The 12,566-nt window shown below is 37.6% G+C and overlaps 1 protein-coding gene across 6 annotated transcripts in view; it reads left to right on the top strand.

The window, feature by feature from the left end:
- Positions 1 to 5,736: 5,736 nt before the first annotated feature.
- The window catches only part of bmpr1aa (bone morphogenetic protein receptor, type IAa), a 36,483-nt gene continuing 29,653 nt past the window's right edge, over positions 5,737 to 12,566 (top strand). For 2 of the 6 annotated variants that reach the window (XM_036574470.1, XM_036574465.1), the window contains exon 1: positions 5,865 to 6,155. The gene's annotated coding sequence lies outside the window, so the exon portion shown is untranslated. The other 4 variants (XM_036574467.1, XM_036574469.1, XM_036574468.1 and 1 more) reach the window with 4 other exon arrangements.

Below are 12,566 nucleotides of genomic sequence, written 5' to 3'. Positions count from 1 at the left end.
TGCTCATGAGTGCATATGTAATGCCCAGCAACAGTGTTATTTTTACACGTCACACATCTGGCATGTTCACCCTTGATTCTGTGTACATGCTTGCACCTTTAATCAAAATGTGTCTTTTCTGACTTGAAGTCACACTTTAAGATTAGATAGACTAGAAAAATATGAAGTCATTAAAAAGTAATGCAGAACTTGACTGGTTGGTTGAGGAATTCATGCTTTGATAGCGCATGCAGAATTAAATAGCTTACAACTACTGAGGTGTATGTATGTGCGGTTAGGTTTTAGAGTGTTCTGTCTTGTTATTTATTGTGCGTATGCGTGAGTTTCACTACTTAACAGTGCAACCAATAATACTGAGTATTTTAACAGGTTCATATATGGATCATATTCCAAACTCACCTTTTAAATCAGCGTCTCAAAGTAAAACTCATTTGTTGATTTAAATTGTCCATAATTGTTTAAAAAGTGAAATTGTCTTTGTGTAGCCTGAAGTAATAAAATGCTGTTTTATTTAATTGCATTGTGTAATTGTGTGATTACTTAAAGTTACACAAATAATGTTTTTTGTGTAAAAAATCTATTGTCTTTAGGTAGCTGGTTGGCTTAATACCTTTAGCTAAGTGACTTTGAGACACTGTTTAAAAATCAGGTGAGGTATTTGGTTGGTACGCTATCTTGTTATGAAATATTGTATATTTGCCCCAGGTATTAATTTGTGTTTGGGATGTGAAAGTTTTAAGAGTTGCCCTGTCCATGTGTTTCAGTAGCAGATACAGTAGTGGGGTCCAAAGCTGTGGGGTTATTTATTTATTTATGCCTGGAAATTTTGAAGTAGGTCACTGTTCAACTTTTATCAAATTTGTGACACTGAACATGTTAAGGCCTTTGTATAAACAAATCTTTTGCACAAACTTGTGGAGTCCATGCCAGCTTGAGTGTGCACTGTCATTAAAGCAAAAGGAGGACATACCAAATACTAAGATATTCTGACATTCATGTTAACATTTTACTTTTCACGCAAATATGCTGATAATATGAATTGTAATGACAGATGTTAGAATTTGAATGGAATGCAAAACAGATGCATTTTCACTAGTGGTCTCAGACTTTTGGACCCCACTGTAAGCATTTTAGGTATGTGGCTTTTCTGAAACACATGCCTGCTTACCTGGGGCCTTTTACCAAAAATAGAGGGTTTCTGACATTTCTCATGAATGGATGAAATCCTCCATTCTATTTTCAAACTCTATAGACACATTAATACTAATTGTCCAGATTCAGTCCAGATAAGGACATGAAGTGTATCTCTTAAACTGCAACATTTTAAGAAACTGAATGGATATGTGTGTTGAGATACTATATTCTCTTCAGATTTATATTATTTTCACAGCATTGTTACATGGTTACTGGAGAAATATGACACAGCAGGTCTTTAGCTTTATTCCATCTGAAGGATGCCACTCATCACTCATTATTGAATGCCATTCATACAACTAGTTTATTTGCCCCTTTTCCTCTAGAACTCACCTTTATGTGTTGAGATATCCATCCTCAAGTTTTCACACCTGTTAATTATAAATGCTAAATTCATGTTTAACCAAACAGTAGAACTTGGTTTCTAAATGGCTCCTTCAGCTGTTAATCTAGCCCAGGGGTGCCCAATCCTGGTCCTGGATATCTACTGCCCTGCAGAGTACAGCTCCAATCCTAATCTAACACACCTCATCCAGGTAATGAAGGCCTTGAGAAGCATCTGAATAGTAGAGCCAGGTGTGTTGGATCTGAACTTTCCAGTGTAGTAGATCTCCAGGACCAGGATTGAGCACCCCTGATCTAGCCTATATGTAGGCCAGCTGTGTGTTTCCGTGCACTCCTGTAAACTGCACTCAGAGTAGTCTAGTTAGGGATGTTTGCTTTTAGACTATTCATAGTATTTTAATAAACTTTTCCAAAACAAATTTGGGGAACTGACTTGCCCAGTGCTGCTAGTCTGCTAGTTAACGTACTGGTTGTATCGTTGTTCTTGGCTCACTAAAATAAACTTAACTGAAACAAGCAAGCTTGTTACTGTCAACCCTTGTCGATATTAGTAAAAATGTATTCATGCCAGTGTGCTTTCATTTGCTTGTAATATTAATTGTTGCTAACATCAAGGCTACAGCAACCATAGCTGTGATCAAAAGAACTGCAAGGGAGCAGTTTTATGATTTAATTAGTATGAGATTAATTGTTTGACTGTCTAAAATGATGTAACATTTCATTTGTAAACACAAATGTTAATAGAACAGCAATAAAAGGCCCTTTGATGCAGCAAAGGGGGACAAATTGCCTACCAAAGGGGAATTCCACTTTTTTTACCATTGATTTTTCTAAATTTCTTCATAATTAAATTATTAAGATGTAAAGTCATTCAGAATGGCTTGACGTGAAACGAACCTTCCTGGAGAAACTTACAGAGTCAGAATTGTTAAGCCAAACATATGAATTGAGCCAGACATCTGAAACAATTAATACCTCATATCTACCTCACAGGAAGTTATTACATGAAATGGTTACAGATACGCTGCCTGATGCTTACATATAAACACTCAGTAGACGTGTAGGTTCACTGATCATTTCAGACAGCAAATAAAATGGATGTGTTTGCACGACATCATGACCCCTGTTTCCTATCATTGTCACTGTAAAAAAATCAGAGTTGTCGAGTTTCTCTACAAGGACCCATTTCACATCAAACCACTCTGAATGACTTTATTTTATATCGGGGTGGGGAACTGAGGGCTGGAGTCCAGCTCAGTTTGGTGATTTTTCTGCGCTAGTACACCAACCAAACCTGGTAACTAGCTGATGAGTTGAATCAGGTGTGCTTGAGCAGGAAAATCATTAAACTATACAGGAATATGGAGGTCTCCACCCTTAATTTATATCTGAATGACTGAATTACGCCAAAATTGGTGGAATTCTGGTTTAATACCCTTAATTTAAGAAGAACCGTTGAATGAGCAGGTGTCTACAAACTGACACATTTGATTTTTATTCATTGTTATACTGTAGTTATCATGTCACAGTTCATTATCTATTTACACTTTGTCAGTGGCTTACAATATGTACTAAAACTTGAAATGTGAAAACTGTTGAATAGCCACTACTAACAGCCTGATCACTCAGATTTCAGGCCATTTTAATATAGTTATTTATGTCTAAATTGCATTGTAATGCCTTAAGGCCATTTTGAGTGGTGTTAAGTGGTTCAGTGGTGTAAAGATTACTCTCAGTGTCATTGAGCAATTGTTTTTAGGAATGTTCTGTTTTTTGATAAGTAGTTATACATGGCACACAGTTACAGGCTGCTATTGAAAACAGTCAGGTGTGATTGGCTTAGACTTATTTTGCAATAAGAACAAAACTAAGTTCAATGCTTATGTGTCCTGTACCCCCACATTATATTACCAGTGATGTCCCTTCTTACATTACTTATATTCATGATGAAGCAAAATCTGTGGTCAGTGGTACCTTTGTTCTAAATACAGTTGTGTTTTTCAACATTTCTGAGTTTTTACAGGTGATGGCTCAATGGACACTAGTAGTGGATGATTAGAGATGCCTGAAACTATGCAGTGACTGTAAAAACAATCTGATTTTATGTAAACTGGCATTGTTCAAAAGTTTAGAATTTTCAATAAAAACTACAAAAACTACATGCACAAAATGTTGCATATATATGTATGAAATGATTGTACTACTCTAAAACCTCACAGATTTTAACTAATGAGTAGGAAACTGGAAAAAGAGGGACCGTCCAGAATGATGAACAGAGCTGTAAATGATTCCATAATAAAACATTGCCTTGAAAATGCCTTGAAATGTGGTGATCAAATCTCAAGCAGATAATTATCCAGCCATTACTACAAAGATAGATGATTACAAGCTAATTCAAGCTAATACAAGCAAATTACAAGACAATTATAAGCTGCTAGATAAGAGTCCCCTTCAGATAAAGTAACCAGACCGTCGTCAATGAAAGTGTTTCACAATAGTGCTGACATTTAATGTGGTTTTTGTGTTAGAATAAAGTGCTACAGTGCAGTGTAGTGATGCACGACTCCGGGTTTTCTGAATCATCTCCTACTTTCAATTCCTGACGCTGGAGTCGATGGTGTTGACTCCTCAACCCCACTGTATTTTAGCCAAGACAGCACCAGAGCCGATGATGAAGGACTACAACAGAGATTAAACCACCCTAAATGCACCCAGTTTTAGTAGTAGCTACAGATCAGAGTGACATAATTGAAATTCATAGATTATACCAAGTGATATCAGGTAGCTTGACAAAAAATTGTTTTTGTATATGATTTCATACTCTGTAAATAGTCTAGTTTAAACCACTACAGTTATAGTATTTGTAGCATTTGATTTCCCGTATGGTAAACGTCTGTATCGATTAGCAGTAGTGTTTTGTAGGCTTAGAATACTAATGCTCTAGAGACTGTGACATTTTATTATACAATTAAATTTAGTTTGTGATATTTTGCATAAAGATATTTGTAAAAGTGTTGTTTTAAAACACCATAGTGCTAAGTAGGCTATTTATAAATTTTGCCAAATCTAGAATTGATTGTACCTTTATAGAACGTACCTAGGTCATTCCATAAATTCTACAATTTGCGTAAATGCTATGTTGTGTTTTTTTGTCCAGAAAACAATGTAATGGTCTCTAAAATCCACTGCCAGTAATTTAATTAATGTATTCAACAATATTGATCAGTTTGTGAACAAGAAGGAAAGATATGATAAAATAATGAATAAACTAAACAGAAGCTACCGTTAAATGCAAAAACATAAATTTAGAAAATGTTATTTTAATAATATGTAAGGTAGTGGGGAACCATCCTTCAGAGAAGACTAAATGATTTCTGGGAACTGAAAAAATACACTGTACTTTTTAGTATATTGTTATAATCATGTTTGTATGTAATAATAATAATAATAATAATAATAATAATAATAATATGTTACTTTTATATAGCGTCTTTCACAATTCCAAGGTGTCTTTACAACAAAGAACACACACACACACACACACACAAAGACACTATGACTAGGCAGTAAAGGAGGAAGAGAAATTCTCATGAAAAAGAAAAGCCTTTAGATCAGATTTGAAAGCAGAGAAGAGCAGTCATGGAGAGATGGAGGAAGAGAGTTTGGGGGCCATGGCACTGAAGGACCCCCCACCCAAGATGGAAAGTCTGGTGTGTGGGATAGCAAGTAATTTATTACAAGAAGACCTGAGAGAGCGAGAGGGAGTGTACGAGGTCAGGAGGTCATGCAGGACTTTTGAGGTGAGAAGTGAAACATTTGCATACATTTTAAACCATTTAACGTGGAACGAAAAATTTGAATACGAAGCTCCAACTTCAGCTTCATCCTCTTTTACACAACGTTCTGTGAAAATTATTTTTCTGTTTTTCTTTTTTGTTCTTTATATTGTTTCTAATCATTGTAATCACTGCAAACCTAATCATGAAGGATGTGCAGAGCGTTTTTGTATGTTTGTGCTCACAGCTGCTGGAGAACAGGACATTGTTTAAAGCTGCTGATTAAACAAACTCAAACTACTCGAACTCGGACTCTGTTGACTCTCCTACTCACCTCCAGAATGTCCTTCGAGCCAGTAATGATGAACAACACGTCGAATCGAAGAGTCGACTCCAAGCATGGTTCGTTTGGAATCGACTCCGCATCACCACTGTAGCACTAAGTGTAAAAGCGAAGCTGCGCCGTGAGCTGTATTCTTTATTCAGAGAGAGACAGGCGCGTTTCGCTGGGAGGCACTGCTGAGTCGTACATTCACGAAGGTAAATAACTTTCTTGCGTCGTCGCTGCTCGAGGGTGTTGAATATTTTAATGTTGACGGGTGTTGGATACTAGCAAACCTGTGTGAAGCTGCTAAACTGGTTCGCGGCTGCAGTTTGGCTCGACTGAAAAGCAGCTGCGCTATTCGCACAGCAGGACCCACCGTCCGTTGGATCGAGGCACTCAGACTGTTGGCCCCATGTGAGAAGTTATTTAGAAAAAAGCGCCTCAAATTATCTGGATATACGGACAACCTTTAACGTTGTCAATAGGTATTTATTTGGAGTCAGGAAGGTAAACAGGTAAGTCGAAATGAGAACAAATGAGATGGTGTCTCAGGTTTTAGCTCTGTTCGGGCTGCGTCCGTCAAAGTTTTTTTTTCTGGTTACGCTGCGTTTTCCTGCATGTTTACCTGTGTTTTCTTCGACTGGCCATCTTACCTGTCGGACGATAAAAAAGCCTTCTCCCGTGGGCTCGGTGATGGTATCTAAAAAATGTTTGTTTGAACGTTTCACTATTGTTACCCTCATGTCCGTGTGTGTTAGCGTTTTAGCCAACTTTCCCAGAAGCAGGTTTGTGGACTGACTTGCTAGCTAACGTTAGGTGAAGAGGTGCTGCTAGTCTGCTAGCTGACCTAAGCTAACTTAACGTTGTAACGTTTCTGGTTGTATTTCTTGTTCTTTGCTTGATAACTAAAACAAATTATACTGAATTTAGTTGGGTCGCTACCGACAACTCTTCTCAGTATGCCAGAATGACGACATTTATTCGAGCTTTCATTTGTTTATAACATTGTCTGAGCTAACAGCTAGTTACGTTACAGTATCGTGGCTCTAACCTGAAGTGTTTGAGAGTTAACGCTACTTTACAATTTGAAAAATCTTCAATACGTTCGTTTTGGCGAGTGAATTAGGTTTTAGACAGCTTTAGCTCGACTAAGTGATAGACATACAGTGTGGGTTAGCTTTAGCTTAAAGGCTCAGCCACTCAGTTTCAAACATGAAGTTAGTTTGATAGAGTTAGCCTGCTAGCTTGACGTTAGCCTGCCAGCCAGCGCGATTTTCGTCCCAGCAGAAATGTGTAAATGTGGCCTGTTCGTAGCAAAACGTGATTTTATTACTGGGTTTGTCAGTGTTTACTTATCATTTTGTCTACAAATAATAAGATTAGACATTCATGAGCTTTGATTTACGCGCGCTAACCGTTAAAAAATAAATTATCAGACTAGTACCGTTAGCTAAAGTTAATTTTCTTATTGTTGTTTGATAACGTAGTTTGTTCAAGGGACTTTGATGGGTAAAGTTAGCTACTCTTCTCAGGTTCTGCCTTTCCCTCCGTGCTCAAAGTAGAATTGAACCAGGTTTCTCAATAGCTCAGTCTTTGAGATGTAAACAGTCATCCAGAGTGGTTTAATGTGAGGTGGTTCACGGTAGAGACTCTATAGATTTCTTTACAGTGGCGCTGATGGGAACCAGGGATCACAATGTCTGCGACCCTAATATAGCAATTTTATTTACTATCCAAAACCACTAGTTAGTGAAACTACACGTGTCTTCTGAGTTTTAATATGTGATGTTGATGATGGTAAAATCGTCATACATCTGAAAAAATAAGTTTGCTTTGGGGACTGTTTTGTCTCATACCTCCCTGCCTGAACCCTTCTGCCATGAATGGATTAAATTACATTTTAAACCAAAACCTTCTCACAAAACTATCATAAAACAACGTGTCAGACATCAGGCAGCATATATCTAGCAATTTCATGTAAAAACTGTCTGTGAGAGAGCTTTCAGAGGCATTAAACTCTTCAGTCGTCTGGTTCCTGTCACCGCCACTGTGAACAATTCTAACTCCACAGGTTTCTCTAGAACTGAGCATTTTACATCAGACCTCTCAGGATTTGTTTACAATTGAAACTGAATTTGTTTAGATTTCAACCCATTTAATTATGTAGAATTTCTAGAAAAATCTCTGGAGTTTTCCTTTTAAAAAGCTGTTTTTAATTTGTAGACATTGGGGGGTGAGAGGGAAGCCTTTGCCTTCTGCTAGTTTTGCCTACTGTCTCATACCAGTCAAAACTAGCAGAAGGCTATGGGGGGTAAGAAAAACAGATGCCACCTAAATACTGTACAACTGATTCAAAAGGACTGTAGACAAAAAAAGAAATTTACTCTCTGGAAAAAATTAAAGTTAAATGCTTGCTGTGTACATATGCCAAACAGCTGTACATTCCACAGCTTCCTCTAAACTCTCCATTACTGAAAAACATCACCAGCCAATATCTGACAAAATCAGTAAAAATGAGGCAGAGTGAGAGTACAAGATAATGTTAGAAACACACAGGGGCATATTTTAACGTGGCGTATTTTCTTGTGTGTGACTTTTTTTGCCGCTTGATGTTAAAGTGATTCTAGCCTGTAGGAGCAAGAATGTGTAGTTCTGCTTTTCTGATGGATACTCCTTGAGAGATTAAGTTCTGTTGCTGACTGAGGTGCATACATTCCAGATTGAGGTGGTTTAGAGGTGTAATGATGTTTGTGGTTATATTTCTTAACTCAGTGATGGTTAATATGATGTTCATGTCTTTTTAAACGGATTTTATGTGTATTTCTTGTCTTATTGCTTTCTCTTGTTATTGTTAGATTTCCTAATCTATGAATATTTCTTGTATAATATGTAGAAAAAAGGATAGCGATTATATTACCTGGGCCTGTGGACCGTTTGGATAGATATTTAGTTTGGATAGCTGTTTAGATAGATAGGATAGTTTTGTCCCTTAAAATCGACAGAATTGGTATCTGTGTTTGTGTTATTAAACATGGTTGCAGATATTTCCTAAGACCAGGGTACCCAGTTCTGCTTCTGGAGATCTACCACACTTCAGAGTTTAGCTCCAACCCTGGTATAACACACCTGGCCAAGGTGTAGAAGGCCTTCAGGGGCATCTGACTATCACAGCCAGGCATGTTGAATCTGAACTCTCCAGGGTGGTAGATCTCCAAGACCAGGATTGAGCACACCTGCACTAAGGCACTGTTTCCCCAGCCCTCGTCCTGGAGGCATGCTGCCCTGCACATTTTATTAGAGGTGGACAATGTGGTAAAAATATAATATCACGATACTTCTAGAAATTCTCACGATGAATGTCTATTTTGTCAGACATATGATCCATTGAAACTAAGAAAAAAGAACCAGTATTGCTACATTTTGAAATAATCAAAAACTGTAAATACGATGATTTTTCTTCTAAATCCAGTTAAACAGAACTAATTTTGCTTACTTTGTAAGTTGATCTGTGTTCTAATTTCAAATAGGAACACAGTGCCACTAAATGAGCTTTTTAAAATATACAGAGCTTGTGTGCCCTGAATATGTTTATGAACCAGCCATACACAACAAGTTCATATACCTTAGAGCAATGTCTCCCAGCCCTGGTTTCTGTAGGCACAATGCCTGGCGCATTTAGGTGCTTTTTGTGCTTTAACACACCCACTACAGCTCAGTAAGGGGTTGTAAACAAGTTGATTAGTTAGTTCAGGTGTGTTGGGAGCAGTATAAACAATAAAATGTAGGGCTCAGCAACATGACAGTATAGATTGTTATTATGATACAGTATGCTTTTCTGAACATATCGTGGATATTGTCAGTCTTTAAAAAGGACCCCCATCACTCCATTAATTTTAGTGCAATTCTTTTGGTACTTTCAAACATTCTAAAATAAATTTCCACTTTTACAATATTTGTTTTATTGGAGGACAATATATTGTGTGTCTTACAGTCAAGCGTTATTGACTGAGTGTAGTGTTTTAGGATGTAACTAGAATATTGTACCACTTAGAGGTTTCACTTGGTTAAATGTCTCTGTGATTGTAGTTCAAGTATTCGTAATAATACGGGGATGAAAATGTTAAACAGGCTGGTTGAAATCTCAAAAACTGTGAAATTTCCAATTTGCTGCTTATGAAGCCAACATCATTGTGTTTGACTAACTTTCCAAGACATGGCTGATGGAGAATGATTTAATTTTAAATTGGTATGCATACTATGAAAGTGTGTTAATGCTATCATTTCTGAATTAGCAAAATTATAACAAATCCAAGCCATAGGAATTAGGAATCAGTTAGCTCATTAGGTTTACACTGTATAAGTTTCAGTTAGAGATGCAAATGTAACTGCCATTTCACTCAGCAGAGCTCAGTATGGTCCATGGTTGATTGTGAATTGGGTGCGTTTTCTGTGACAATGAAACTCTTCTCTTGACGTTACAAGGTCTGCCTCTACATGCTCAGTGCAAGTGGTCACGTAAATGGAACGATATGAGCGCGGACGATTGCGTGAACACTGATGATCTGTAAAATCAAACATGACGTTTCACATAAACTTTTTTTTTTCCTTAGCTTGCCAGTTGTGTTTGAATATCTGTCATTTCCAGCCCAGGTTGAGTTGCCCAGAGCTATCTAGGAGTGTATTTCAATCTCAGCAGGAGAGAGGATCAGATTGCTTTGTGAGGCTATGACGAGGTGGCACTGGGGAGGAAGGTGGTTGTTGGAGGAGGTGGGGGAGGTTGGTTAGATCAGATTTCACATCCCTGCTTGCGTTCTTCAGCTCTCTGCACCTTCTAAAGTCGGCCCCCCTTCATTCCACCCCACCACTCTGACTAACAGTGGAGACAGGATGGCTGAGCAGGAGAGGAAAACATTCACTCCCTTTCTTATATCATCTACCTCAGGCCTGAGCCTCATATGCAGCGTAAAAGCATATCTCCTTAAACCGTGTGACTGACCTGTTATTACTTGAGGATAGATTTAGGATGGTTTCTAGTGCAAGAAGAAGGGTGAGTGCAAGTCTTTATATTCACTTTCTTTGCAACATCCATCAGTAAAATGAAACAATAAAAGTAGAGATTTTGTGAGGCTGTGTAGGAGGAGGCTGAATTATGACCTCTTCTATTAGAAGAATGGTCTCAGGGTATTGAATAAGCCCCAAGTTGTCCTTTAATGGTATTGATCTTGCTTTAAATACTCTTAGCTATCAAAATCAATTATTTAGAGTGGCACCAGATACGCAGAATGCGAGGATGGGATGGAACCTAGAGAGGACTTAAGATTTTTTCTTTTATATAACAAACTGGAGTTTAGAAAGCTTGCCTTATTATTTTAGGTGTGATTGTGGAGTCCTAGAAAATTGAGTTGACTGTGCATGTGGTTTTATTAAAAGAAAAGTCATGTTATCAGCACAAAAGAAAGCTTTTTCAGTGCCTTTTACCTACTGAACTGCTGACAGGATGTTGTTCTGGTAGAGTTCAAATGAAGATAAGTTGGGGACAAAAGATAAATAGTACATGAAGGCCTAAACAGTAACCCACTTCACTTTTCTTCTGTTTTTGTACCAAAACAGTAAGATAGGACCTGTTTGAAATTGGCATGATTGGATCAGTATTCATTTATTTTTGTAAATGCAGCTGTCCTGCATGTTTATCCCACTATTTTAACAGCGGTGACACTGAATGTGATAAAGAGAGAGGAGGCGCTTGAGATTGTGATCTTGGATTATTAATATAGGATGTTTTGTAGGTGCTTTCGTTAACCTCCCTTTTAATTTGCTTGCTCACTTTTGTTTCCCTCACATTGCATTTCTTGACTTACTCATCTTGTTTCACTAGGTGTTGACGGTTAAAAAGCGTCAACAACATAACATGCCCAAACAGCATATTTTGATTAAAGTCGCTTTTTAAAGAGTTATACCTCATAATACCTGGAGTTTGTAACGTGTAGTAATCAGTTTCAAGGGCAGGGGCAGACATTGCCTATTGCACGGTCCCCCTGGCTACAACATTTCGGCCACTAAAAATGCTGAACCTGTGGCCACAGTGGCTGCTTGCCTTTTTTTGCATTATTTTTCACTGTGAACAAACCTGTTTGGTTGGACATTAAACTATTATTAATTACATCAAATCGTATTTTGTAAGTAGTGTGTTAATTTGATGGTGTAGTGCATGGCCTGGTTCTAAAGTAGCACTGTGGATGATTTATTTTGTTTGTCAAAATTGAAAGAAGTAGCATCACTGACTCAGGAGGAAAAAAACATGCTAAAATCTGGTGTGCTTGCAGTTTGAGAGTTGGACTTTGTGGGCGGTGAATGTTTTCAGAACTCTTTTAATGCACTGGCAAATTTCAGATTGTTCGCTTATGGGGTCCTAAGCACATCCAACGTTTTCTGAATGTTCTTCTGCACGAAATTACACATTTCCACTGTCTTCAAATCCCCAAATCTTACAAAGTGCAGCTTTAACATAAGATGTTGAATAAGCTGAACAGTATCTAGTGACGTAAGATTTGATGACACCAGGCCAGGCTACATCAGCAAGGGGGAATACAACAGTTACTACAACGGCAACATTCTTATTAATGTAAAGTTTTAAATGAATGTTTTGTTAATCAAAGCAATACCTTACTGTTTTGGTATTGAAACATGCTTGTTAGTTGTAAATACATTGTAAATGATAGACATGGTTTTTATTCTGTTATTCATGGTAATTATTGTATTATCAGTTCTTATTGTTGGCTGCAAGAATTCTGTATTATTTTTATTTTTTGTCTGTTCAAGGGGAATGTTAATGGTGCTTAACTGTTGTCATACTTCTAACTTAAAACACCCTCTACGGCTAGTAATACACAACCCCAACCTGCCTAATTTTTGCTCTGGCGAAGGTA

This window comes from Colossoma macropomum, unplaced genomic scaffold (genome assembly GCF_904425465.1).
Source record: "Colossoma macropomum unplaced genomic scaffold, Colossoma_macropomum, whole genome shotgun sequence".
Lineage (NCBI taxonomy): Eukaryota > Metazoa > Chordata > Actinopteri > Characiformes > Serrasalmidae > Colossoma > Colossoma macropomum.
The sequence above is the reverse complement of the archived record's forward strand: the minus strand, read 5'-3'. Positions and strand labels throughout refer to the sequence as shown.